At 36.9% G+C, this 18,571-nt stretch overlaps 1 long non-coding RNA gene across 1 annotated transcript in view; it reads right to left on the bottom strand.

Moving 5' to 3' along the window:
* The window catches only part of LOC136012265 (uncharacterized), a 62,283-nt gene extending 55,538 nt beyond the window's left edge, over window positions 1–6,745 (bottom strand). The window contains exon 1 of the long non-coding RNA XR_010611648.1: window positions 6,494–6,745. This is a non-coding gene — a long non-coding RNA (uncharacterized LOC136012265). The remainder of the gene's footprint in view (window positions 1–6,493) is intronic.
* Between the last annotated feature and the right edge of the window lie 11,826 nt (window positions 6,746–18,571).

Raw genomic sequence — 18,571 nt, 5'->3', positions numbered from 1 at the left:
ATTTCAACATGATGCTTTACACATGTGCTGAACTTTGAGCATTGAAGTGTCCTTCAGGCTTTTAAATGAGAATATGACCAATGCTGTGAATAAGATCAGATCCTTAGTGCACAAATACTGGAGGCAGTAAATGTCTAGGTAGGGCTCAGGCTTGGTATTCCTGGTCATGCAGTGCAGCACCCCAGTCTGCAATTAGTCTCACTGGTACCATCAACAGTCTGTTAAACAAGCTATTACTCTACAGAAGTTAGCCTCTTAGTGTTAGGCCTTGCATGACTTAGCCCTTAATGTTGAATATAGAGCATCATTACAGACAGTAGTATCTTCCACTTATACTGGTTCTGCTGTTTTGTTGCATGTTATCAGGAAATAAAAAGTCAGTGTTCAAGTACATGGAAAAACTTGAGGAAATTGAGCTAGAATTGAGTTACATGAACCTCTTGAGCAAGTCTTTGTATCTCGTCAAGTTATAGAAATATCACACGAAAAAAAACCCTAATTAATAGCAACAACAGCAACAAAAATATTATTGTTCTGTCTGGGATTTTAAAGTCTTTTCAAGCATCTGAGGTGTCTCTAGTTCCCTTTGCTGTGGTATTTCAGTGCTGAACTCACAATAATAATCACAAATTCAAAACTTGAATTGTATTAATATGACGTAGATGAGAAGTCAGGCAGTTAAATGATTTGCCCGAGGCAACAAAACATCTTACTAGAGAGCTGAAACCAGACTTTTTACCATGTCTGCCTGGCCAGTTCTAAAGTCTGTGCTTTGTTTTATATTCTCAGGCATGTTTCTTCACGCACATGTTACTTGGACTGGATGCTTGACATACAGATAAGGCTATGCTACCCACTGCATTTTCTTCTGGATTGTTTTTCACCTTACATTTCAAAGCTGATCAGGATTTTAATAAAAAACTGATTTTTTTTTTTTTGTTTTCAATAAAAACCTGATTCAACTGAATAAGGCTACCTTAGTGAAAGCATTTCCATAATTATATTTCAGAAATGATTTTGTAGATCTGTCTGGTTCTTTCTTGATTCAGGCTTCTAGTGACAATCTGAAACCATCAGCCAGCCAAAATTTAACTGTGAATCGTAGCTGGAATTGTTCAATATAGTACAGGAATAATAAATCTGTTACTATGTTATTTCCTTGTGTAAAAAAAAAAAAAAAAAAAAACCCAAAAAAAAAACCAACCAACCCCCCTCCCCAGACAAAAAAACCAAAAAGCAAACAACTCAAACCAAGCCAAAACCAACCCAGCTTGCTCTGTATTGCTTTCAATTGATTCCCGCCCTGCCCCTCACACCTTTTCCTTTAAAGGATTCATTTTACCCACTTACCTTATCCGTGAGCTATGTAAACATGTGGATAGGACCTTGTGCATCTTTAGCATATGCTACTTGTTAAATCTCAATATTGTTATCTTGCTCCACAGATATGTCATTAAATCCAAATAAAATAGTAAGGTAAGACTGTGATGATATCATCTGTGTGCATATTTCTGTAGATAATGTTTGTGTGTGATATATACAGTATTTACAATCTGTACTTTGCATGTAGATCACACAGAAAAAAGTGAGACCATGATCACCATCCCACATAGTGTGGGTGGTGTGTCTGTGTGAAATCTATGCAGGCAAAGTAATAGATTGAAGATTACAGACACTTTAAGGGTGAGAATTTTGGACAGTGGAAAAAATAATTCTGATATTTAGGCTCTTTTTATTTCATACTTTCTGACTTCATTAGAAAAGGCAAAGCAGTTCATGCTTTAATGCACCCCCACTTATCCTTTTCTTCACTCTTTTCTTGAGTTTTGGTTAGTTTTTTTGTTTTTCTTTTTAAATACTTGGTTATTAATGATGCTGTGTACCTGTTTATCTGGTGTGTGATAGACACACGTATTCCTTGTTACATGTATTTGTAAAAAAGGAACTTGCAATGATTTTTGCCTGAACACAACTAGATTTGCTTCTGTACAAATAATATAAATGAAATAATCTTAATTATTTTAGCTCATGCTAGAAAAGATTCAGGACAAAGGAGAGATTGATGCAGTGTGCCTTACAATGGCCCTACTGATTTCTCTACTGGCCCTTCCTCTGCACATGGTCAATTAGAATTGAAAATCCTGTGCTGATTTCATTCGCTGGAATTTTTAAGCAGGTCAGGAAGAAAGATGTTATTGAAAGGAAAAGTCTCATCTAAATAAGAAAAGAACACGTGGCCATCTGGTCTAACTGTACCATGCCGAAAGTCATTTTGGCTCAACTGTAGTTTGAGCTTTGCAGCAGTTTGGCAAAATATCGCAGAGAAATCTGTTTACATTAAAACACTCTGTGTTTTTTATCTATAAAAATGCAATGCACAGTTCTCTTCCTATCTGTAATTACATGAGCTTATTTGACCTTGTTACCTTATTGAGACTGAGGATGTTTCTGGTAGGCTCTCAAATTACTTCTGCTGTGTAAAGGTATAAGTGAAACAACCAGTTCTCTGAAAGTTTTGGAAGTAATCCTGAGCTCTTTATTCTTATGGCTAAAAGTTACACTTCTGCTTAGACTAGGAAAAGCTCAAACAAGCAGATGCAACAGAGGAAGTATGGGGGAAGAGGGGAGAGGAGAGTTTAAAAACAGAAATTGGAACTTGAGGTTTCTGCAAGTAGCACCATGGAGTTTGCACAACCAACTGAAGGCCATAGACTAAGATGAGCTGTAACAGGCATAAATTTCTCAAGGAATGAAGTAAAAAATATGCATAAACTTTCATGATTGCTTTGTTTCAACATCAACTATTTGAAAGTTTAAATAAGTCAGCAAAAAAAACACAGGTCAGAATTTTTCACATTTAAACTGTTTGTATAAAAAGCTAAAACACATAGCTCCAAATCTCGGGTGCCTGGAAAACAGCAGCTGGAGGATAATATCGTATTTGCAAAAAACACTGTGCGTTTATATCTCCTATCTATTTAAGCCAAAACTGTTGAACACCCAGCATTCACAAAACCCAAGAGACTTTACTGGAAGAAGGAGAGAATGTTGAACTAAACATGGAGGCAAGCGCCCTATATTCGTATACTCAGATTTAATGCTTTTATGTGATTAGTTGTTGCTTTTGCACTGGTAAACAAAAAATCAGTTGCCAGTTGAAAATCTCTTATAATAAAAGGAAGTATGTACATGACTTCTAAAGTTTAGAGGAATTGATTTGCATAGAATTTCAGTCATTAGGAAATGGATAAAAATATGATTGGTTATTGTCATTACCTTTCAGAAAATGCGAGTCAGCACTTCAAAATGTAGCTGCAGGCATTATTTTGAAAAACACTTGTGAAACATAAGTGACAAATTTTGTTTTTCAAGCATAATATGCCAGCAAAAGTAGACAGAAATTTAGCATGTTAATACTATTGAACATGTGTATATGCATATACAAGTAACTTACAAGTATATACTTCTCATATGACCACTGTGCTGAGTTTGCTTGTATATTTCATACAAGGTATGTAAATGTTCCTTCAGAAAAGTGATAAATCTGTTGCTTAAAAAACCCCAAATAATCCATGAATACAAATTTGACAGCAGCAAAATTCATTCTATCCATTTCTCTGAAATCTCTTTTCTAGTATATTTACCTTGCCTGTGGATATTGTTGCAACCACATGTAACCTTTTGTTTGTATGTTTCTGCTGCTATTTGGAAGTTTTTTTTAAGACTTAAATTTATGGGACTCTTATGCTGGGTTCCTTTTTTGATTATTTCTTATAAGCAATATATTTTTATTTTATATATGAAAACAAAACAAAAGCCTATCTTTCTATTATGATACCTGTTAATGTGACTAAAATATAGTTTAAGCCTTTTTGGGACTAAATAAAAAGCTGTGTACGTGTGCATGTGTTTAAAACATGTTTTTCCTTTTGAGTCTTCCCCCCCCCCCCCCCCCCCCCAAACTACATAGTGAAAAGCAGAAAATAATTGCCGTGTGCATCATGCCATACTTTGGACCAAAAGACAATGCAGTTTCAAAGAACTTTTAGAAAATTAGGTCTGCACACCATGCGTTTAAAAATTAAATAGAATAAATGCTTTGAATCTCCCTTTTCCCTGTATGCCTCTTCTAACCCCACCCATAGCCACACCAAACGGAGAGCAACTATTTTGGGGAGTACTGCATTCCCAAGACCAACTTGATGGCACTGGGCCAGTCATCATTTCTCTGGGCTGTGGCAACAGGAAGGCGGAGGAGGCTTGTGAGGCCAGCTAGCTAGTCTCCTGCCACGCTCCCCTTCTGCAGCTTGAAGACAACCTACTTGTGAAGCATTTCACTACTGTTTTGTTTAAAACTGGCACAAAACTGTCTAGGAGATCTTGCTAATCTCTCTAAACCCAAAGATATTTAAATATTTCAGTTTGACTGCCTTTTAGATGTAGGTCTGTGTACACCATCTATTTGCCTTTAGTGTAATCTGTACATATACAAAATCTGTTCATAGTATTTGAGCTACATGGCAAATTATGTAAGTGATGCATGAACTTGACATAAAATACTGCATTGACTGTACAGCTAGAGTGTAAACCACTATAAAATGGGGAACAGTGGATGCCCCTATTTACGCTGTGTTAGAACGTGTGCGCACACATGCACGTTTTGTACAATAAGGTGCATATCTATGTTTGCAAAGTTTCTTATTTCATATTTTTTTGCAAATCGCAATCAAGTTGAAACCGAGCTTGGCCGACATAAGGAAGAAAGGCTTGTGTTTGCCTTTAATCTTTCTGCAACGCGGTTCAGACTTCTGTCTGATCTGCACAGAGCAGAGTGAGGGGCTTGCCATGCATTGCGTGCAGGCTCCTTGATTGTGGAGGGGAAAAAAAAAAGAAATCTGGCTGGAATCCAGACAGGCGAGCGCAGTGCTCTGTTGATCATTGTGTCTAGCCTTCAGGTGTCTCAGCTCACAGTGGGCGGTGGTTGGGGGAGGGGGAGATAACAGGAGGGCAGACAAAGAATAAAACAGTGTATTTAAAAAAAAAAAAGTAAAATATTCATGTCAAATTCTTTAAAAAAATATTTTTTTTTTTAAAGATTCTTTTAACGTTCCTTTTCCCGCAGTAGGAACAAGCAAACATCTGTCCAGGAAGATTTATTTAAGTCATAATTAGTAGCGTCTGGAGTCTTTCAGCAATTTCTCCTTATTGCACTTATTTTCTTTTGGTTTTTTTTTTTTATTTTATTTTTTTAAAGCAGTCTGCTCGTCTTTCACTTAGAAACTGTTCTTACTTCATGCTTTATTAGAGATCCAGCCCAGCCAGGACCGAGTCAGATTTCTATTGTCTTTGCTTTTTCCCTTCTGATCGTAGTTTTCAGAATCTAACTTTTAGTAGGGGAGGGGGGGGTGGGAAGAAGCATGCAGTCGGGGGGGGGAATATCTTATTAAAGGTCTCATGAACATGTGGGGGCAGAGAAAATGAACAAAAATGCAAATCAGTGCTTCTTATTACACAGTTACCCGTTTGGGTTCAATTTCTTTTCCTGAGAAGGAAGGAAAAAAAAAAGGCTCTGCTTTGTCTGTTGCTTCTGTTTGAGAACTCTCATAAATCTTGCCCAGAAAGCAACTTGGGCTTAAGGAGATCTGGCCAGCAAAGCTCTGGGAAGCAATTGCAGTGTCTCTTGCTATAGATATTCTCTTCTTTCTGCCCCCACTGCCCCTTCCACCCCGACCTTCTGACGTTATGCTGCCAAGAACCCCACACCCTTTCCCACCCCGCCAGGAATCTGGATGAATGCAAGCTGCTATCAAGAGGTAAAGTTGCTTATCAAAAAGCCTCTCCTTGTGCTGAGTGAGTCCAGATATTATGTTAGTTGTGTTTTTTCAGTCCAGCCATAACCCTTTCCTAACACTACCCTCTGTTGGCTCGCCTCTCCCCCTCCCCCCATGGAAGGGGTGGGATGGGAACCTTGCTCGACTTCATTGTTCCAAATGTAAGAGCTATTTGCCCCAAAGTGTCTTTGCTGTCTTTCATAGCTAATTATAATAACTGTCAGATGTCTGGAAAGTCTGGGCTGCCCTTGCTGGCGGAGTTAAAGTTTGCCTTTATTTTTTTCCCCTTGGGGACAGATCAGGCCTGATTAGACACAGAGTACAAATAAAAGTGAACAACATACGTGTGTCGGGCTTTTTGTCTTTGTTTTTCTTTATGAACAAAGCAGCGTGCTGGCTATGTCAGGAAGCAGTGTGGCATGCAGTGTGCATGCAGGCACAGCCCTGGAGAATAACTCTTTCTTTTTCTTTCTTCTTTTTTTTTTTTTTTTCTTTTTAATTGAAGAATGCAAAAATTCTGTCTGAATTTGAATAACACTTCAGCTACTTATTCATCTCATCAGAAAAAGTCACCATCTGTTTAGTTGCAGACAGCATTTTCACAATTTTAAAGAGATTTGCTTTTCTGGGTGAAAATAAAAATAAATAGACTCTGTACTCACAGTTTTGCTGTGCTGTGCAGGTCGCTGTCTCCTGCAGAGACAAGGAGGGTCGGAGGATGTCAAGAGTGCAGAATCCCAGTTTAATTCAGGAGAAATATTACAAATGCGCTTCCTGAAGTCGCCTGGAAGTCGGCCACTTGTGCTCAGACATCCCATTGCTGCTCTGCACGCTATACTATCTGCAGTTCTGAATTGAACTAAATACTGCCCATGTGAAAGACAGGGGAAACACAGTCATGTGGGACACACAAATCCACTCTATTGGCTCCGAAGGCACAACTTCAGCATTCTTGCATTTCCACCATTGGCTAACAGTTCAAGCTGAAAGAGTGTAAGTCCTCCTAGTGAGTCCGTTTTCCCTTTATGTGTGGAAGAATGACTGTAGGATTTTACAGTGACAGGATTAGTTAAGAAAGAGACTGAAGTCATCCCTTTGACTGAAGCTGGTGGGTGGGGATTGGAAGCTGTGCTTTTCTCAAGTCGACGTTTTTCCTTTTTCTGCCTGCGCTCTGGGTGTCAGGAAATGCTTGCAGTTAACTTGGGCAGCACAGAGAAACTGAAGTGACTCGGTTCAGGGCTAGGGAGCTGACTTTTTAAGTAATGCAGTGCTACAGGTTGCACAATGATTTTTACAGGAATAACTCTATTCTGGCTGGCTAAAGTGGGGCTATTTTCTCCTTTCTAGACTTCTTTTTTTTTTTAAGCCCAGAAAGGGCTATAACAGGATCACATAACTGGAGCTTTTGCATCACACAAGCCAGACAAACAAATCCAGCAGTTCCAATTAGCATAGACTAATAATTTGAATGACAATAGAAAATATATTTAACAGAACTATTGGATCGCTGGGAAATATACTGATGTGGTCATATTATTTTAAAAGAAGCAATAAATTCAATAAAAGTCAGTAATGTCAGATATTTGGACATTTTGAGAATAATGAAACTATAAAGATTAAATAGGAGGGAAAAAGATCGACTATTCCCTATTTTGGTGTTCTGTCATTTGCTGATTTAGTTATGCCAGCGTGAGCAGTAATTTGAAACGGTACTCAGTCATGTGTGACATACTTCTCCAATTAACCCTCATTAAAAAGACCTTTCCCAAGTCCCATGTGCGTGTTTTTCCAGAACCATGGAAAGTGGAGGTATGACAGATTTGTCAGGGTTTGTGTCTGTTCTTCTTTCTGAGCAGGTTTAGTTCTTCTCCTCTGTTTCTAGGGCTTTGTCTAGTGTAGCTAAATACCCTGAACATGTGGCTCCTGTTGGTGGACTGTTGAATTTAGGGGCTAATTTAGCAGTTGAAGGGCTTAACTGTACTTGGAAATCTACCATAATGATCTTTCTGGAATAGTAAATTCATTATATGCCTGTGGTGTATGCAAGGCCAAGCCCAAATGCACTGCTGGCGTTTGTACCATGTGCAAGGTCCTATTCAGCAACTTGTGTCTGGTGCTGGGTGTCAGGACATCTTTTTGTTTCTACCAGTCAAGCTTGCTCAGGCCACCTTAAAACAATACTTATTCTTCATTAAAGCTCACCCTCTTTAGCTATTTATAGACTTTTATCATCACCTCACTGGCCACCCTTGTCATCACTTAGCTGAACACCATATTCCAGGTGTAGCTGCATAAGATACAGGAATGTTCCTCCGTAGCTTGTGACCTGGTGTCACTGCAGCAAATCAATATGTTTGCTCAATATGGGAGCAGGAAAAATATGTATCTTAAAAATATACTTGCACACTGGACAAAGAGGATTTCAGAGACAATATATGTTCTGAGTTAAGGCAGCAGCCTTGCGAGGCCTCTTTGCTTGTAAGTGCTAAGTTGCAGAGCATTTATTTTCTGTAATTAAGATTAAGGATAATTCGTGTACTAATATACGAAAGGTGGTGCTTGGTGGTGGTGGTGTTTGGCTTTTTAATCTTAATAAAGAAACGTAATTGCCTGGTTTGGATAAAATAAGGCTACAGCAGTAGCATCAAAACTTTCTCTCCACCCTCCAAAAATGTTTTCAGCTCCACTGGGCTTTCCACATCTGGACTCCAGAACACTGAGGGGAGAGAACTGGAAACCCTGGGAGACGTTTTCTTTTTTTTGCAGTGCTGGTGGTCTTCGTAATTTTGGTTCCTTTTTTTTTTTTTTTTGGTTTTCTTTAATTCAATGTAAGTGGGAAGAAATACCAATAAAAGAAACCTTACTCTAGAGAGCTGTAAACTCTTTGGTTTTAAGACCAGTACATGGTCTCAAATACATCTTTGTCATGAATGTCAGTTTCTGATTTTAAAATGCTGAAAAGCTATTTAAACAGACGGAATAAACATCTGAATTCATTTAGTATTGTTTAGCTCTTTCTTCAAACAAATCATCAGTGAATTTCAGGAAAATTTAGGGAATCCAGAACAATGATTATTTACCTGCGCTACTTGAGCCATGAATCAAAGACTTAGGTGACACAAGCAGATGCTTTTGTAACTCTTTTGTAACATTTAAGACTCCAAACTAATACTTAGCATGGCTGTTGTCTGCAGAGAGAGAAGTGCATATTCACATGTATTCATATATTTCAATGGACATCTTACTGTCCATATTATCTCTATTGGAAAGAAATTAAAAAGTTATGCTCGCTCTCCTTGAAAAATAAACTATTGCTTTGTCTGTTATTGGTTACTAGAGAAGCATTCATGATTGTAAGAGACAAAGAATGGGAGCATCATAAAATTACTATGGTGTGGAAAATATCATTAATTTGCAAATTAAAGCGCCGTTATGATGGTGCTTTAAGATGTAAGCCAAGATGTTGCTCTGAGAACAGGGTTGGCTTAGAATGGAGACTGTACTGTTACCGCTATGTGGTCCTCTGTGATTCCATCCGTTGACAGAATAGACTTCTATTTATGGGTTTGGGCTTTTCCCTCTGATGTAGCAAAGTGGTAAAAACATTTAACTTCTGCCTAATAGGGGTCCTGTTCCTAAGAATTTTCGCTGTCCCCTGTCCAGGAGCTCTAGGATAGTAAAGAGACAACTGGAGCAAGTTATAAATGGTAGTCACTACAATGGTTCTTAATTCTTTGGAATTATTAGAAAGCATATGGTGTGAGTGGACAAAAGTAGGATGGCCTTTATTCACTCATACAGAGGGCATTCCCACACAACTTTACAAAAAAACTAGTGATTTTTTTCTTGTGTAAATCTAAGCTCAATGACTGTTTGGGGGGAAGGAGAAGATTTGCCTCTTGGCTTCTTTTTAGGAATGTGTGCTCCATTTAGAAAGGCAAAAAATCAAAAAAGATAAATTTATTTCAGAAGCTGCTTAGAATTAAGGCACTTACGCAGCTTGCATGTTGATGTGTTGTGTTTATATAAATGGATTCTTCTGAAAACACTTTAACTGTTTCCTCAGAAAATCAAATACAATTCTATTGTGTGTGATGTAGATTTCATGTTGCCCAGCACTTTTGAGCCTTTCTGTTTTTCTTTCTGTGAAAAGTAATTGAACTTTACTGTGTATAGATTTGCTTGCAACTTTGCCAGAGAATTCTTGCTGTTCTATACACCTTTGCTTTTTATAATTCAGCAGTAGGTGGTATCTGCTAAAGTTTAAATCTTTACTTCACTGCTAGTAAAATCCCTCAGTGTTGGTAATGCATAAGAAAGGAAGAAATCAGTCAAAACCCAAACCAGAAAATACTGGAGAAACTGGAAAAGGCAGAGAAGAAGCAAAGTCACTGAAAATCTTTGAGGGCAGGCAAGTGGACAAAAGGCACCCAAAAGCCATTTCAAGGAGAGGAATTACCAGAGCCTGTGAAGATGCATCACTTGCAGTGTGTGCATGTGTGCCTTTGTCCTGGAAATGGTTTTATACCCTAGTGAATAACAAGCCTAAACTAACATAAGGAGGTTTTCGAGGGCATCTTGTACAGGAGGGCTGTTAAGGAAGGTTTGCTACTGCACCTAAAGGGGTGAAACTAGTTGAAATGATAAGTCATCTGTACTGCACATCAATCAGCTGGCCAGGTTGCAGTATCTTCCATTTACAGATAGAAAAATCACCAGCAAAGCTGTCAATATCGTAACTGATTTTATAAGGCTTTTGGGAGCTTGTTTTGTGTGTAGAGGTTTTTTCCAACCTAGACTTCTTTTTTATACCCCTGTCTCTTCTTTTTCAGTAGATAAAGTGAATGAAACCATGTGAGATACTGGGAAGATTTTCAGCAGGTAGAGAGCAAACTAATATCCAGTTACTATTGAAAGTCAGAACGTATGCCTGTTTTAGCTGCATGATCTGTTTAGGGCCAAGTTTTGGTGGATAGTTTAGGTAATCTGGATGTAATATATCTACTACAAAAACCATATCAGATTCAGTGGGTTATTGAACTTTATGTATTAAAATTCATGTATACTGTGAGCTGTTAGTTGTTTTGTATTTACAAACCTCATGTTGGTTACAGGAGTGTTGGTGGGGAATTCAGATCTTATCAGCATCTCATTCAGACAAGTGATAATATCAGGAAAAATACATGATTTTCAGCTATTTGATTCTAAAACTTTTACAAGTTTACACAAGTGAATATTAAAATAATCTGTTAACAATTATATTTGAGGAGAAAATTTCTAGATAAAACAGAATGTTACATGAATAGTGGATTGGTAACTGTAATATTGCTCAGATGAATTTGTCATGCAAACATTTGAAAGCTTGGCTAAATTTAGGGTGCCATAGAATTATGATGTCCATAAATATCTGACCAGTAAAGCTAGTTATCAGCCATGCTTTTAAGCCGACATACCTGAATTTTAAAATAGATAAAATCCCTTGTTACCATTAAGGTACTATTGAAATGAAAGATACTTAAACAATTCTTATATCATATTTGCATATTCCAGGAAGTTTAATGATTTCTTTTCAATGATTTATTTATTTATATAGCTATTTTTCCTTTGTGACTTTTTTTTTTGTTGAATCCTCCTATTATTATCCTTTTTTTTTTTTTTTGGTCACCTTTTCCCCTTAGCTCCTTTCAAGATAAATATTTCCCTCAAATACACAGGCCTGAAACTCAGCTGGCCAATTTTTGTAACAGCAAAGCCAATTGACATTGCAGGTGCAGTCTGGCTTTGTGACCACAACAGGACTTTTTTCTTTAGGCTACTTACAGGTTACATAGCTTTTACTGCTTTCAAGTAAGCTCTTTCCCAATTTAACTGTAATAATAAATAAACATATGTATTTTATATTTTTTCTATCAAACTGCCACTTCCTTACAGAAGTCTGCAACAGGCATTTTATATTCTAATTTCCTTCTGTTGTAAGATATTCTCTTGGATTCAAAATCTGAAACATATCGATATTTTGTGTTATTCAGTATTTGGTGAAGAATGATAGTATTTAGCAGTTCATGGTTTGTATGCTGAAGTCTTTTGATCCAAAAGCCATGGGTAGTCTAGTTTTGATTTTTTTTTATTTGTTTAATATTTAATTCCTTGGGATAAATAATCTCTCTCTTTCCACTGAGGAAATGGATGAATGTATTTTACACTATATGTAACAGAATTTAATAGAGCAATCCTTCCATTGTCCTACCTCTTATAGTATTGTCAGCAAAAGAATTAGTGTTATTGGTGAGATTAAAGCATTGCAAGGAAGCACATCATTAGCACTTGTAACATTTTCTTTGGTATATATTAAAGTTAAAATATATTACAACTTTTTTTCAAAGTCAGCTTTTGCTCAGGGACCAATATAATACATTGGAAATTATTTTTCTTCTTTTTCAATAATTTTGATGTAAAGAGACCTGCCACTTCTTGATTTATTATTCCTGTTAGATATCTCAGTCTTTTAGGGGTTAGATAGTAACCAGTTTGTCCAATTTCTGTTCCAATTTGGGGTGGTCCTAAACCAAGATAGTTTCAAAAGGTTGGGTTTTTTAAGCATCTGCCCTCCACATTTTACTACTTAAGGAAATAATTTATTTTGTTCTTTTTTTAAGGGGAGCTAATACTGCATAAATGCACTACTAATACCATAGTTTTCCTGCAGGAAGCCAGACCTGTTACTTTAAGGATGTGCACTTCTTCTCTAGTAGCTTATGAAAATTTAAATTAAAAGGATTTAATAATTTAAGCAAAATAGCTTAGTGATTGAATGTTGAAGAACAGAGGAGTTTGAAGTTGCTAGCAAAACACTAGACATATCAGAGAATATAGTTCAATACTGCCTTCAGGCACTGATCCTTGCTAGGTGCATGCAGGGTAGAGATGCTTTCAGAAATAGATTAGTTGAACAGAATAGCTGAACAGAACTGCTACTCCAGTAATGACTTTTAATTTGTAATAATATATTCCATTATATATTCTATATTGATTAATGAATTTATTATACACTAAAGACCACATAATTCCTTTAACAAGAGTGTTTTGATCTTAGTTAAAAAATAAGTTGTTGGCAGAAGGAATGAAAGTGGGAAGGCAGAGGGGGAAGTCAATTCAAATTGCACTTGTTCAAATAATTACAGTCACCAAAGTATTCTCACACATTTGTCTGATTCTTGTATGGGAATAAAATCCTACCCTGAGCCCTCTTAAATGTCCTCCTAATTTAAGTAATCTCTATAGTGTTGGGTTTGGATTTTGTTTGGGTTTTTTGGTTGGGGTTTTTTTTTTCTTTGTTTGTTTGTTATGTTTGGGTTTTTTTTTTCTTTTTTTAAGTATAGCCAACATGATGATATCTAAATATCCTATTACTGCATCCCTTGCTCCATTTCTTTTGTATCTTCCCACTGTTTTTATTATGGACCTCCTACATATCACAATATAAACTGGAAGCTTCTTGCTTGAGGAACCTTGACCTAGATCCTGACCTTAGTGAAATCAAGGAGGAAAGTGGGTTTCAGTGTCTTAAGTGGCTCCGGGATTTCACCCCTGCCTTTATTCAGGACACCTCTGGACAAAGAGAACAAGAATGAAGTGCTTGAGTATTAAGCCAATTGTATCTTTTAATTAGGATGCGTATAGAGAACTCTTAAACTGAAGAAAGGGTGAAATCTGCTGAATAAATTATTCACAGTAAATAGTCCACCCAGCTCTAGTTCTGACAGAGATAAAGCTGCAGTGGCATCAAAGTGTCTGCTCTTAGAGGGTGTTGCTCTGACACAGATGTCAAATGACAAATCAACATGAGGTGAACAGATGAGTCTTATTCTCTGCCTTGCTCAGCTGGTGAGATCACTAAGGGTGGTCAAATAGGCTCCAACAATACTCTTGGAGCATCCTTTAGCTGTAAAAGATAAATAAAACTGGCCAGGAGGTAACTTCTGTAATTCCTTAAATCTGCTTTGCAGATATCACGAAGGGTAGAATACAAATAGCTTGGGAGATTTTTACCACAGCATTGGAGGGAAAGGGGGAGGGAAATAAGTAAGATCTTGTGTGTACCTCCTTTAAGAGTTAGAAGAGACCTGAAAACTTAAACCTGTTTTTCTATTGGTGAAATGGGAGTTGGTAAAAAGGAGTTCAGCTGCAGTTCATTTCATCAGCACTAACTTTATCTCCATGTTCTTTGCTGATTTCCGGTAAGAAATCTTTAGACTATGTAACAGTGATGGAAATTACTGAAGATGTTATGAATAAATAGAAGTTCATAAACCTGTTTTGGGGAAAATGTTCTGACCATTTATTCTTTTGCAAAATGCTATGAAAATTATAGTTTCCTTTGGGTTTCTGTTACACTGTGCAATTCCTGTACCACCTGCTGAGTAACTTCATCTTAGCCCATTTCACATAAAATTGAGTGCTTAATCAGGGAAAACCAAAACCATTGGATAAAAGGTGGTTTAAACACTTCTTCAGGACAGGCATGTAGGAAAGGACTTCATTCATTATATTCATCATCCATGTAGGGCTTTGGTAGGGCTATGTTAGCGTATGATGTTAGAACAGTCCTGTCTACGTGCAGAACCTGATGTGGCAGCTGGGTGCGATGGAGTCAGGCAGTAGTAGCTTCAGCTCCGTAGCCACAGAAAGGAAACCAGAGAATTCAGATCGGATGCCTCTCTAGCTATCAAGCTGTCATTCATGCATTTCAAAGGGCATAATATTGATAATGACAAATTTCAGATGAAAAAACTCTTTACAGAAAGAGATTTTACTTTGGGTAATAAAACAGGCTGTTAGAAAAAAAATCTTTAATAATTTCTTAAGAAAAAAAAAAGAAAAAAAAAATTAAAACAGTAAGTACCTTTTCCTGCTTTTTGTCCCTCCTTCTGCGAGACAGCACTGCCTTTACAGTCTTTGTCCTGAATGTAACATTTCAAGCCATGATTTAAAATCAGTGTAATTTTGCATCAGATTCTCGGCATTCTTCTAATGCCTTTTTAGAAACTCTGTGCTATGCCATTTATAGTCCTTTGACATAGTGAAAATCCTTATTTTGCAGTGATACATTTTAACGGAGTGAAGATGATAATGATAATTAATGTATAAGGTATCCTGACTAAATTTCTGTAGCTTTTTAATTCCAGTATGCTAAAATTGGTATAAAGGAGTATCCTTCACAAAAGTAGAATTTTACTAAAGATTATCATACTGTTAAGGACTGTACATCATAGGCAAACAATTCATGTAGAAATATGTGCTTGTTCCTTTGAGAGAGGTGAATAGATAAACTGTCCAAGGTACAGGGAAATAGAGCATGGATAATGCGGGTTTGAGATATTCTGTTGCTTAAGTGATGCATTAAATCAATATTCTGCAAAGCTTTTTCTTGTTAAGTTATTTACTTGGCTGCTGTCACAATTCACCATTTAGGTCATAGTCTTTTTTAAAAAAATGTATTTTCTTGTGGCCTAATTTAACTTTATCTAATACTTCAGTTCCTCAAGTAATGTAACTTTTTAAAATGCTGAAATGATAGCACTGTTTTAATGCTAATATTTACGCGGAAATTCCTTACTTTGTTAACAGGCTAAGGAAAGAATTGACTTTCAAGTGAATTATTAGTTTATCTGCATGAATATCTCTTACTACAGTTGAATAGGTGAAGGAATGAAAAGTGATACTGATAAATAAAAAGGGGAAATTCCTGAAGTTCTGCAAAGAGAATACTGAAAAGGAAGACAAGTGTTTTGGTTTTTTCTTCAGCTATTTTTATGTTTACATACATCTGCATAAATGGAATCTCAAAAGTTGCTTCTTCTCAGCAGCCAATATAACTGTTCAAAAATAATTATGGAGATAATCAGTGCTTTGTGTAATAGGAGCCAAAGGTGTGCACTCATAAGAGGTACTTCAGGGAAACCTTCATCTTCCCATCATACATAATGCCTGAGCAAGAGTCACAGAGCTTCAGCACCCTGGAGGTATTTTGCTTGTCAAAAACAAAAGAAAGGGCAAATTCTGGATCATGAATCACCTCTGTTGTGCTAAGATCTTACAGAGCTTCAGATAACAAAATCATTTTAAGCCAAGCAATTTATACAATTTTCTTTTTCCTTTAATCAAGATTCAGAAGGCTAAGATCACTCACTTCCCTTTGTAAACTGTCTTAATGGTCTATCATCTATATAGTGCTGTCTGTGAGATACCGTTTACATAACATGTAATTAGTCACAGTGTCTAGGCAGGCATATTGCTGCATCTGTACTTCAGTTTTAGATGATGCTTTAGTATTTTTTTTTAAGCATTTTTGAAGGCATTGTGAGTGAAAGCCACAGGGCTGCCTTGAGTTTTGTTTTAGTGTTTTTGTTTTGTAGTTTGTTTTTCTTTCTGAGCAGTTTCTCCTTATTTTAAGCTAGACCAAGAAACAAGCTTCCAAAGAGAATTTCCTCATCCTTGTTAGGTTATTTTAGAAATATGGGTGTTCAAATAATGGTGAAAGTAATCAATTAAAGGGCGGGGGGTGGGGGGATGGAGTTAGGTGAAGGAGACTGCAAAGATAATGAATGATTATTTAAGAAGGCAGGAGAGTTAAAAGGAGTCATGAGGAAAATAAAATTGCCAAGTACTGAAGCTTGTAGAGGACAGAGATTGGGAATACCTGTGCTCTTTGTCTTTTTCCAAAGGGATGAGAGAGGTCTTCAATCTAATCTGAATATAGAAAAATCAATTTCTTTTCTTAGGGAAGGAAGTGCTTTTTCATACAATACGTGATTAAATTGTGGAAGATTCATAGGTTAGACCTGTTTCTTAATTACTGTATGGATACAGACAATTTTGATGCTCTTTTATTTTGCTCTTCATCCATTCATAGTCTCTCCCACGCCCCCATCAAGTTTTGTTAATCTGTTTCTATGATGCCTTTTCACATGTACCTTTCCCAGTTTTAGAGAACTGAATGCAAAACAAAACATCTACTGTCTTGCTAACTACACTGCTTCAAACTGCAAAATCTCTTTAAGAATATACACAGAGCAGTATAGTTATATTTCACCAGTCTCTGAAATGATGTCATGTGGTGGTGGAAAACAGAGTTCACTGACATGTTACGAAAAAATAAGGAAGATATCGTTGATGTTCCTTGTATAAGAACACTTTTGCCATGTATCTTTTTTCGTAAAGAAAACCACCATTTTTTTTTTTATTTTTTTTTTTCATTCTTGATAACAGGTGGAAAGGGAAATGTCTGTTCTTGAAATCTGATTAATAGCATTTCAACTGTGTGTAAGCCACTGCACTCAGTGAAGGCAATGGTGAAAGAATTATCTGAAGTTAATTAAACTATGTTCAGGTTAATAAATTTTTATGTAAATAAATACCACTGATTCTATAAAAAGGGATGACCTTTAATTTTTTTGTTTCTATGAATAGCAACATTTTCTATACTTTTATGTTAATGATTTTGAGGAAGTATTCTATTATATTTTATTGAGGAATGTTGTATGCAGTGAAATGTATCTGTAGTATGACTGTCAAAAGTAGTGGAAACTCCATTTCCTAACTAGACAAAACACCTAAACTGCATGAAGCAACAGGCTTTGTAATCAGAGTAATTGTGGAATAGGTACTATGGCTACTCAAATGTTACAAGAAACTGAATCCCCTGTCAAACCAAAAGCTTTTAGTATGTTCTTAGTGGGCAAAGAGCACAGGCAGATGCTATCGCTGACATGGAACAAAATGCACCCAGAAAAAAAATGATGGAATAGCTGAACTGCTGAGAACAAGAACTTCCAATGAACGAAAAATTCACCAAGTCCAAAAATGTAAAGTGCTGACCCCCACCGACCTCAACAAGTTGTTAATTAGCAGAGGATTAACACCCTTTTCATGTGGTGGCAATCACTAGAAAATAATGTGCATGCATCAAAGAACTTCAGGGTCCAACAAAAGATTGAACACAAAGATTCTGTGGATTATAAAAGTGGAATCTGAAAGGGGCACTGCACTGTCCAGTTTGCAAGTTTTAGCAAATGATCAATACCTTTGAAAATAAAATATTTTGGAAAAAAGAAAAATGTCATAAAAAAAACCCAACCAACAAACAACAACCTTTATTGCATTTTTTTCTCATTTTAGTGTCTTTAACACTTTATACCAAAACTTGTTAGGGAGAAATCTGGACACATTTTAAAATGTTGCCAATTCATTATAAGGTGAGCAATAAGGAAGTATTATTTCTGAAACTAATTTTCCAAAAAGGCTTTAAGAAGTTTAATTCCTGTTTTCTATGGCTAGGGACACCAGGTTATTCGGTAGTCTACATAAAACCATGATCTGAGATGAATACTGCATAACAAAGAAACAAAAATTAGAATCCCCTCATTCTTTCCCGTACAAGTCTAGTCTGCCTGATGAAGGTTCCACTGTGTTTTGTATTAAAAGACCTGTGAGGGGTAGCAGCAACCTGCAGCATTTTTGGATGTTGGCATGCATAGGAGACATTGTGCTGCTGTGGACCGCTGGTGCAGGAAGGGGGGCAGCAGAGGGAGGGAGAGCCCCAGGCCCAGCACTGCCATCGGCAAGGCAAGAGCAGCCTCCTCGGGCCCCCCTGCTCTGCAGCTCCCGGCTGTGTCAAGGGTCAGATGAGCAGCTCTCAAGAGCCCTTCGGTACAGCTGTGATGTGAGGGAAAGCAAACGAG

Source organism: Lathamus discolor, chromosome 3 (genome assembly GCF_037157495.1).
Source record: "Lathamus discolor isolate bLatDis1 chromosome 3, bLatDis1.hap1, whole genome shotgun sequence".
NCBI lineage: Eukaryota > Metazoa > Chordata > Aves > Psittaciformes > Psittacidae > Lathamus > Lathamus discolor.
The sequence above is the reverse complement of the archived record's forward strand: the minus strand, read 5'-3'. Positions and strand labels throughout refer to the sequence as shown.